The sequence below is a fragment of the Schistocerca americana genome, chromosome 5 (assembly GCF_021461395.2).
Source record: "Schistocerca americana isolate TAMUIC-IGC-003095 chromosome 5, iqSchAmer2.1, whole genome shotgun sequence".
Taxonomy (NCBI): domain Eukaryota; kingdom Metazoa; phylum Arthropoda; class Insecta; order Orthoptera; family Acrididae; genus Schistocerca; species Schistocerca americana.
This window is the reverse complement of record NC_060123.1, coordinates 130,426,052-130,436,386: the sequence shown is the minus strand read 5'-3', so window position 1 is coordinate 130,436,386 and position 10,335 is coordinate 130,426,052. Positions and strand designations below refer to the sequence as shown.

Below are 10,335 nucleotides of genomic sequence, written 5' to 3'. Positions count from 1 at the left end.
GAACGCTGGTCCAACTGAGGCGCCAGGTGGAAATGGCATGGCAAGCCGTTCCACAGGACTACATCCAGCATCTCTACGATCGTTTCCATGGGAGAATAGCAGCCTGCATTGCTGCGAAAGGTGGATATACACTGTACTAGTGCCGACATTGTGCATGCTCTGTTGCCTGTGTCTATGTGCCTGTGGTTCTGTCAGTGTGATCATGTGATGTATCTGACCCCAGGAATGTGTCAATAAAGTTTCCCCTTCCTGGGACAATGAATTCACGGTGTTCTTATTTCAATTTCCAGGAGTGTATGTTCCCCCGTATTCATCATCAAGGGGTACAGATTTGATTTTCGCTACCGATTCCGAAACATTTTCTAAAGTTTGGAATTCCATTTCTGCTCTTTGTTGCGTTTCGGCGGTCGCGTCTTTCATGCTAGCCGCCTGCCCCTGAACAATGGGAACCGCGGTGCGCGTTTCCCACTGTTCGACCGATTGTTCCGTATCCAAGTCTACCAAATTTTGGTAATTGTTGCCTTCACTCATTTTAATAATTTTCAATATAAATGCCAAACCTCAAATATAATTAGGATTACTCCCACTACTTATTCTCGCTGACGTAACGGCCTGTACGTAACCAGTATTTTGTTACGAGATTTGCACAATGCAAAATTCGTGTCCAGAACAACCTCAAATCCGAAGATTGTCCTGTCACCAGGTCGCCACGTGTAACCTCCCCCCTCACTTACCGGCCTTAATGACAGTGAAAAATGAAACCGCGTGTACCTAATGGGAGTTTTGGAAAAGCAATCGTCACCGAAGTTAACCTGTCGGTAAAGAGGGAGGAAAGGGTTACATCTAAATGAAAGGAAATGTGTTAATGAAACTGGTGGAAATTAATTTTGAAAAGGGGTAAAGTTAATAAAGAAGGTAAATGTGCAGCCGTTACGTTAACAATTAAGTAGCGGTAATTAGGTATTTGAGATTTGGGGGAAATCACGGTCGCCAGTCCTAAGGACAATTACTATAGTAACTGAAAAAGAAAGGTTATTACACATATAATTAGCACTAGAAGCGTGGCAACTGAAGGTTGACACGTGTAGTGTGAAAACTGAAAGTTTGTCAGAAGTAATAAATTTCGCTACACCCTGACTTAATTTAGCAAAAGAATTAATAAAACCGGAAAATCGAAAGTTAATTTAGTGACTGAAGTTAATAGTGAGCTTTCTTTCTGAAGCACATCGAAATTCAGTAAAATACAGTTAGTCTTGGACTACCTCAACAATCGTTTCAAAAGCTACTTGAATCTACGCAATTTAGAAATAAGAGATTTAACTTTGATCTTGAATTAAATGATTCTGAACAATTAACAATAGTAAAATGTAGTACGTACCAAGCTGAGTTGCAGTCACAGGTAAGCTAAAATACGGTAACAAAGCTCGCACTCTTAATTCGTGCTTGTGTAATCTGAATATTGTAGCCAGCTATTAATGCCATAATTGAACTTTGAAATTAAAGCAGTGAAAACGAGTTAGCTATATTACTTTAATGCTGGCGTTTGAATTTCAACGACACTCGGGTTCATTTCGGAAAAGGAAGGGACCCTGCTTGGTAATGCAATTGGGACAATGAGCAACAAAGGTTCATGCTAAGTTGCTGTAATTTTGCGAGGCAAATGGAACAATTTGAAAAGCTGAGGTCTGCCATACAGTTCTGAAACTTTACGTGCTTTTAGTCTTCCTTGTCGGTTGATTGAAGGTTTGAAGCCGTCGATCGAGGAGGTGGCGACAGTCACTCATTGTCGGCCGTCGCTGTTGCAGAAGCTGGATGTTGGCGCGCCTTCTTCTCGACACGGTCACCAGGCGAAACGGGCTCTTGATGTGCGCTAGCTAATGCTTCCCGTCCGCGACACCATGTCAGAAACTATCATCGCGAGTCGAGCGCAATTACATGCTGCCAAACCCCGAAAGCGCGGCAACTCGCGGGAGCGTCACACAACACACCTGCTCCACTCGCTACTCCAGCCAGACTCTCACTGTTCCGCCCGCGCTCCACGCGGCAGAGTTAACACTACCAAAGATCCTACAAACTTTGATTCTTCACACGACCTATCGATGTAATCGGTCGATAGCAGTTTTCCCTAGGCAAGACCCAGCGTAAAAATACAAATACTCTTTACACAACAAACCAATTATACATCGACATAAGTGCATAAATATATATATACAAACAGTAAAACAATTACAATATATAAAGAGACAGAAATGTCATATCTTGAGGTAACAAAACAAGGAAAAAAAATAATAGTACAATAGATGGAAATAGGAGGATATGCATTTCCGGCGTTACAAAATGATGATTTTTTTTCCTTATGATCACCGAGGAATCGTCATGACAGATAGAGTCCCATGTGGAACAAGTATCGCAACAGTGTATCATGCAAAACTTGCGCAGAAAAATGCACAAAATCCAATCCCGCTTTCTCGATGCTGGGCCGCTCATTCTCCATGACAATGCTCGCCCACATACCGGCGATGTTACAGCATAAAAACTGCGCGAATGCGGATGGGATGTGTTGCCGCATCCTCCCTGCACCCGGAGATGAGTCCACCAGACTTCGACATGCTCCTGAATTTGAAAAAACCTATACGTGGGCGTCATTATCTTTCTCTGGAAGAGGTTTGTACCACCGTTACACGAGCCATTCGACAGATGAACAGAAGTAGCGTCCAGGATGGAATAATAGAGTTGCCGAGATGTTGGGATTCACACATAGAGAAACAGGGAGACTAATTTGATCGACTGTAAAGAGATATTGAAAAACACTTGGATGTAAAAAAAAATAGTGTGCGTTATTTATGAAATATGCCGGTGAATAAAGCTGTCCTAGCTGAAAGTGAAGAAGATCTTGTAGTCCTACTGAATAGAATGGATAAAGTTATGGGGGAAGAATATAATATGAGAATTAATAAAGCAAAAACAAAAGTAATGGCATGCGACAAAAAAGATCAAGCGAAATTCCAAGTTCATGTAGGCAATGAACTGCTTGAACAAGTTGATAAATTTACTTATCTGGGCAGTAATATTACCAGGGATGAAAGGAGCAAGGCAGCAGTGAGAAGTAGAATTGCTCAAGCAAAGGCTGCTTTTAACAAGAAGAAAAACATCTTAACAACTAAGAGCATCAGCCTTGAAGTCAGAAAAAGATTTTTGAAATCATATGTGTGGAGTGTGGCATGCTATGGGTGTGAAACAGAGGAAGACCAGAAGCTAAATTCTTTTGAAATGTGACGCTATAGACACATGCTCTAAATGAAATGTATCGACAAGGTCGCAAACGAAGTGGTTCTGGAAAGAGCAGGTGAGAAGAGAAGCTTCTGGAGTTTCATTGTTAAAAGAAGAGTGCAATTTACAGGCCATCTATTAAGACATAAAGGACCCCTGAACACAATCATAGAGGGATATGTCGAGGGAAGAAGACCAAGAGGAAGACCATGGCTGAGGTACATGGATCAAATCGTGAAAGATGTGGGATGTAACACCCATAAAGAAATGAAGAGAAAAGCTGAAAGACGCACAGAATGGAGACAAGCTGCCATTGTAGCTGTTGCAAACCAATCCTTGGATTGACCACTACAGAAGAAGAAGATCCGTAAGTCTTTGGCTGCGTGCTTCAACATTTAGTGCGTCTTTGCAGCGGTTTTTCCAAGTTTACAACGAAACTTTGAGAGACGCTGCTGTTTCAGGTCATCCATCGCAAAATCGCAAACTGACAGAAACGTGACAGTGGAAATATGCTCACCAATAACTAACCAAACCACACAGATCGCAGACGCTGGCCACACCGAGCGAAGAAGAACGTATGGGGAGACACAAGGCGGTGTTTCAGTGTACCCGTAATTGTTTGAGGGTAAAATTCAAATTTTGGAAACTTTCATATATCACTTGGTAGCAAATCCTTGATCCGCCCCAGCCTCTGTTATGCCAGCGTAGCTTGGATTTCCGCCCCTCCCCGGTTCTATAAAGTCCTCCAAATCGTCGAACGCCATGCGCTTCGCCTCGCCTTCCGCATCCGCCTTCCGTACCCCACGCGCATCCTTCCATCCCTGGTAATATTACTGCCCAGATAAGTAAATTTATCAACTTGTTCAAGCAGTTCATTGCCTACATTAACTTGGACTTTCGCTTGATCTTTTTTGTCGCATGCCATTACTTTTGTTTTTGCTTTATTAATTCTCATCCTCCCTTCCCCTGCCTTCTCCTTTTCATTGAACACATCCGCACACTATATTTTGTCCGCCGCCTTGATCCCCCTCACCCCCTGGTGTCTCCCTTCCTCTCTACCCCCAACCAGTTGCCGCGCCTTTACTGTTGTGTCCCACCCTCTCTCCATCTCCACACCCTCCATCTCCTTTACCAACGCAACTTCCACCGTCAACCCCTCCCGGATGATGAGCTTCGTCCTGACATCTACCCTTCCTACCAACTCTAACCCCATCTTCCTGCCTCCTCCTCAGGGCTCCCTCTCCTCCCCCTCCCTCCTCCTGAGCGGATTCCCACTCCTACTCCCCCTCCCCCTCTTTTGGGGCCCCTTTCAGTGTCTCTCCACTCCCTCCTGCCCTGTCTTCCCTCTTCATATTCCCACCCCACGTGTCTCCTGCCTCTTCGTGTACCTGCTGACCCCCTCCTCTCTTCATCCCGCTGCTTCCCCTGCTGCCCCTTGCTCTCCCCTCCTTTTCCATCCTCTCTGACCTTTCCCTCGGCAGGTCCCACCTGGCAGTTTTACTCTTCGTCGTGTGTGCTCCAAGTGGATTTTAAGAGTGTTGTCCCGAAGTGTTTTTAATACTGTGGCCGACTTTTAACCTGTGCGTGCACATTCAGTGTCTTCTCTGTGCTTTAAGAATCGCCAACTGTGTTTTTTAACTTTCTGTGACTTTTTTTAACTGTCCCCCATGAACGTCTTCATGCCAGTGTATTTTTACCGCCATTTTCTCCCCTTACTCCGTTTTACGTTCCCCTTTTTTATCGCCTTATGTATGTATCATTTTATTCTTGTTTTAGTTGTCGTGTCACTCGGCTGAAGAGCGGCGGATTGTGCCACTGACACAATAAAGGAAAAAAAATCACTCGGTAGTTTCCAGCTGAACCCCCCAGCTTCGCGACGGTGTGGGCGCCGCCGGTGGGCGAGTGTGTCGTCATGTGGCGGCCGGCGCTGGCCGCGGCCGCAGATCACGCGGCTGGCGGCTTTGTGCGGCCGGCGGCACAAAACGTGACGTCACTGGCTAACTGGGCGCGCCGCGGCCGCAGGAAGCTCGCATTGTCGGCCAGTCCAGCCCGCCCGCCCAGCGGCTCGAGGATGGGCCGCCTCTCGAAACAAGAGGCCGCTGTTTCCTGGCTCTGCGCTCGCCGGCAACGCCACTTCCGCGCTCGTTTCTCGCTCACCCGCCACGGACATCGTACATCGTGGCCCAGGTGGAAATGTTGGATCCCGTGCAGCGATTAAGGCCCGATTTTCGAACGTAGCTTCTGTCGCTGGCTGATACACGATTACACGTATAATATAAAACACTTCGACAAAATGGATTGAATGTAGGCACTCGTACGCAAGGGAAAAGGAAAGTTTCGCATCACTGGCTCCTTTGAGGAAGCAGTGGAAAACAGCAGTATAAGAAGATAAAATTACAATGAAATGAACACCCTTAGCTGCTTACAGGCGTTGACATACGTCAACGGGGACAGATGAAAAGGTGTGCCCCGACCGGGACTCGAACCCGGGATCTTCTGCTTACATGCAAGACGCTCTATTCATCTTTTATTTTCTTTTTATCTCATTTTGTTCGCTTAAGTTCGTTCCATCTGCTCGGGGAGGACGTCGTACGACATCTGTTTAAGTTCGTTGTTGATCGATTAACTCAGTTTTTTTATTACAGAGGGCAACTAACCCTCTGACCGAACACGCTGAGCTACCTTGCCGGCTATCCATCTGAGCCACTGAGGACACAGACGATGGCGCGACTGCAGGGATTTATCTCTGGCACGCCTCCTGCGAAACCCACATTCTCAAAGTATTGTCCCGCACTACATTCGTAGTGCCGAAAGGACAGATACCATCTTAGTGTATATAAGGAGGTAGTTTGAAATGTCTGTTGGTGCCGAGTGGTTTTAAATAAAGTGCAGCTACTCACAGACGTCCACTGTTGGCCAAACCAGTCACCACTGCTAAGAGTACGAGAAATTTTTGTTAACTAACACTGTTGACTGTACTAAAGAAATGCAGCGCCAGCGACTGCAAATATTAAAGGACAATTAATTTCATAAGCTCATTACAAAGATCGTGTGTAGCCTTTTACTCAGAAAATTAAAAAGAGAAACTGAAGACAAGATTCGGGGGATCAGTTTGTATTCGGGAAAGGAAAGTAAGAGAAGTTTACTGGAAAAATTGCTTGAGAGAGTGGACTGGAATATCCTCCTGACGACCTTAGAAGATGATGCTGTCGAGTGAAAGAACGGAAGACATATAAAGGAAGTCCATGGAAGACAGACAGAGCGAGGTGGCGCAGTGGTCGGCACACTGGACGCGCCTTGAGGAGGAAGGCGGTTCAAACCACGTCCGGCCATGCTCATTTAGGTTTTCTGTGATCTCCCTCAATCGCTTCAGGCAAACGCCGGGGTGGTTCCTTGGGAGGGAAGCGGCAGATTTCCTTCCCCATCCTTGCGCAATCCGGTCTTGTGCTCTGTCTTTACTGACCTCGATGTCGACGGGGCATTAAACCCACTCTTCCTTTTCACACGAGAGAGAAGGATAGAAGAACTGGCAATGAAGAAACTGACGAGGCAGGTATTGTAAGATATACACTCCTGGAAATGGAAAAAAGAACACATTGACACCGGTGTGTCAGACCCACCATACTTGCTCCGGACACTGCGAGAGGGCTGTACAAGCAATGATCACACGCACGGCACAGCGGACACACCAGGAACCGCAGTGTTGGCCGTCGAATGGCGCTAGCTGCGCAGCATTTGTGCACCGCCGCCGTCAGTGTCAGCCAGTTTGCCGTGGCATACGGAGCTCCATCGCAGTCTTTAACACTGGTAGCATGCCGCGACAGCGTGGACGTGAACCGTATGTGCAGTTGACGGACTTTGAGCGAGGGCGTATAGTGGGCATGCGGGAGGCCGGGTGGACGTACCGCGCGAATTGCTCAACACGTGGGGCGTGAGGTCTCCACAGTACATCGATGTTGTCGCCAGTGGTCGGCGGAAGGTGCACGTGCCCGTCGACCTGGGACCGGACCGCAGCGACGCACGGATGCACGCCAAGACCGTAGGATCCTACGCAGTGCCGTAGGGGACCGCACCGCCACTTCCCAGCAAATTAGGGACACTGTTGCTCCTGGGGTATCGGCGAGGACCATTCGCAACCGTCTCCATGAAGCTGGGCTACGGTCCCGCACACCGTTAGGCCGTCTTCCGCTCACGCCCCAACATCGTGCAGCCCGCCTCCAGTGGTGTCGCGACAGGCGTGAATGGAGGGACGAATGGAGACGTGTCGTCTTCAGCGATGAGAGTCGCTTCTGCCTTGGTGCCAATGATGGTCGTATGCGTGTTTGGCGCCGTGCAGGTGAGCGCCACAATCAGGACTGCATACGACCGAGGCACGCAGGGCCAACACCCGGCATCATGGTGTGGGGAGCGATCTCCTACATTGGCCGTACACCACTGGTGATCGTCGATGGGACACTGAATAGTGCACGGTACATCCAAACCGTCATCGAACCCATCGTTCTACCATTCCTAGACCGGCAAGGGAACTTGCTGTTCCAACAGGACAATGCACGTCCGCATGTATCCCGTGCCACCCATCGTGCTCTAGAAGGTGTAAGTCAACTACCCTGGCCAGCAAGATCTCCGGATCTGTCCCCCATTGAGCATGTTTGGGACTGGATGAAGCGTCGTCTCACGCGGTCTGCACGTCCAGGACGAACGCTGGTCCAACTGAGGCGCCAGGTGGAAATGGCATGGCAAGCCGTTCCACAGGACTACATCCAGCATCTCTACGATCGTCTCCATGGGAGAATAGCAGCCTGCATTGCTGCGAAAGGTGGATATACACTGTGCTAGTGCCGACATTGTGCATGCTCTGTTGCCTGTGTCTATGTGCCTGTGGTTCTGTCAGTGTGATCATGTGATGTATCTGACCCCAGGAATGTGTCAATAAAGTTTCCCCTTCCCGGGACAATGAATTCACGGTGTTCTTATTTCAATTTCCAGGAGTGTATTAGACGCGAGTGTTGTTGGTCACCAATGCCTTTCAATATTTCTACTAAGAAACTAAGAGGCAAAGCAATGGGAGAAGAAATAGCCAAAGTAGTAGTAGGAGAAACGAAAAGACAACTAACTACGCAGATGATCAAGCAGTATTGGCTGAATAAGGGAAAGAACTGCAATTTATGATGGAGACGATCGTATAAGTGGGAAAAGATTATGGAATACAGATAAATGTAAGAAACACTTAACTGATGATAAAACAGCAAGGTGAAGTTCTGCCAAAATGTCATGGGAAGGAAAGTCTTTGGAAAAAGCAAAATCTTTTAGATGCTTGTGGAGGAAATGACAATAGAGTACCTACGAGTAAATGAGATTTTGAGAAGGTGAAAATATGTTGAAGGCAAAAAGAATTCCGATATAATTAAGAAAATAGTTTCGCAATATCATCGTATGTTGCCTTTTACTCAGAAGTGTAGTATCGTAATGCCATCGAATTGTGGAGAGTCAAAAAGAAACGTGAAATATGCTTGCATAATTTTGAAATGTGACTGCGGAGAAAATTTCTAAAAGTGAAACGGACTTGCAAGTGAAGAAGTACTTGTAAGAACACGGAAGGAAAGAAAACTAGTTGTAAGAACGAATGCATCTTACTGTGACGTTCATCTTTTAATAAATCGAGATGGCTAAGCTAAAACTGAATTCACCATTCAAGCAGAAAATTTTATTAATCATCATTCAGTTCCTTAGGTTCAGTTAATATTGATTATTACGGTCACAGAGCTTTTGTAGGGACAACATTGACGCTAGTCGCGGTTGTTAGGACACAAGAAGATGGGCAGTTAGGAGAGAGCGAGTGTTACAAATCTTTTTCCATGCATCTCGGCCTTCTGCATCCACGTCGCTGCCGTCTACCCACTTTCCACTAGGTCGCCGTCCCGGTGGTAGATTAACTCTTGGGAGCCACAAAAGAAACTCCTCGGTGCATCAACAGTCCATTCGCCTGCTCTCATGTCCCCTCCACCTCCATTCCACTTCCACAGTGAGGTCCTGCACTGCAGTGTGTTCTCTGACCCACTCGTCCGTTGTTTTGTGTCTCCCAGTAATTGCCATCGTGCATCAACTTCTCACTAAGCAATCCAGTTTTTGAACAGTTTTCGCAATAAAGCTCCACGCGTCACTTCCATTGGTCAAAACTAGTAAACTATTATATCAGAAACTTGATTTTGAAAAGACTGTTTCTGAAAATCAGTGCAAGGGATTTTTACTCAACCGTTTATTTCTTTTGCTATTCATGCAGTCATTCAGATATCGTAAATACGAAAACTTACAAACCCTGGCACATGACGCAGCTGGATCCTTTAGAGCATTTTATTCCTCTTGTTCCATGCAGGCGACCTTCCTTTAGCAAAGCAATCAAAGACGTTTGAGGAGGCTGAACAGGTTCTTACAACAGCACTGACAATTTTCACTGAATATGACGATAAGAGCCAACGGCCTTGCCGCAGTGGTAACACCGGTTCCCGTCAGATCACCGAAGTTAAGCACTGTCGGGCGGGGCTAGTACTTGGATGGGTGACCGTCCGGTCTGCCGAGTGCTGTTGGCAAGCAGGGTGTACTCAGCCCTTGTGGGAGAAACTGAGGAGCTGCTTGATCGAGAAGTAGCGACTCCGTCTCGTAAACTGACATCCGGCTGGGAGAGCGGTGTGCTGACCACATGCCCCTCCACATCCGCATCCAGTGACGCCTTTGGGTGAGGATGACACGGCGGTCGGTCGGTACCGTCGGACCTTCCAAGACCAGTTTGGGCGGAGTTTAGTTAGTTAGTTTTTATGACGATAAGAACAACCTAAAACCTAATTCTCAGAAAACGCACGTCTGTGCTTTCCACCTTCGAAACAGACAGACAAACAGAAAACTAAACTGGGATGGCACCGAATTCAGATATTGCTTTACAGTTAAATGCATTGGTGTCACCTTAGACAGATCTTTAATATACCGTAGACACTGTTTCAACAAGCTGAAAAAGAACCAGCCCGAATTACATTATTCGGAAACTCACTGGCAGTAACTGGGGAGCCTAAC

The 10,335-nt window shown here is 46.9% G+C and overlaps 1 pseudogene; it reads left to right on the top strand.

Annotated features, from left to right (window-relative positions):
* The first annotated feature begins 9,739 nt into the window (after positions 1-9,739).
* LOC124616904 lies at positions 9,740-9,857 on the top strand (annotated as a pseudogene).
* Positions 9,858-10,335: the final 478 nt, after the last annotated feature.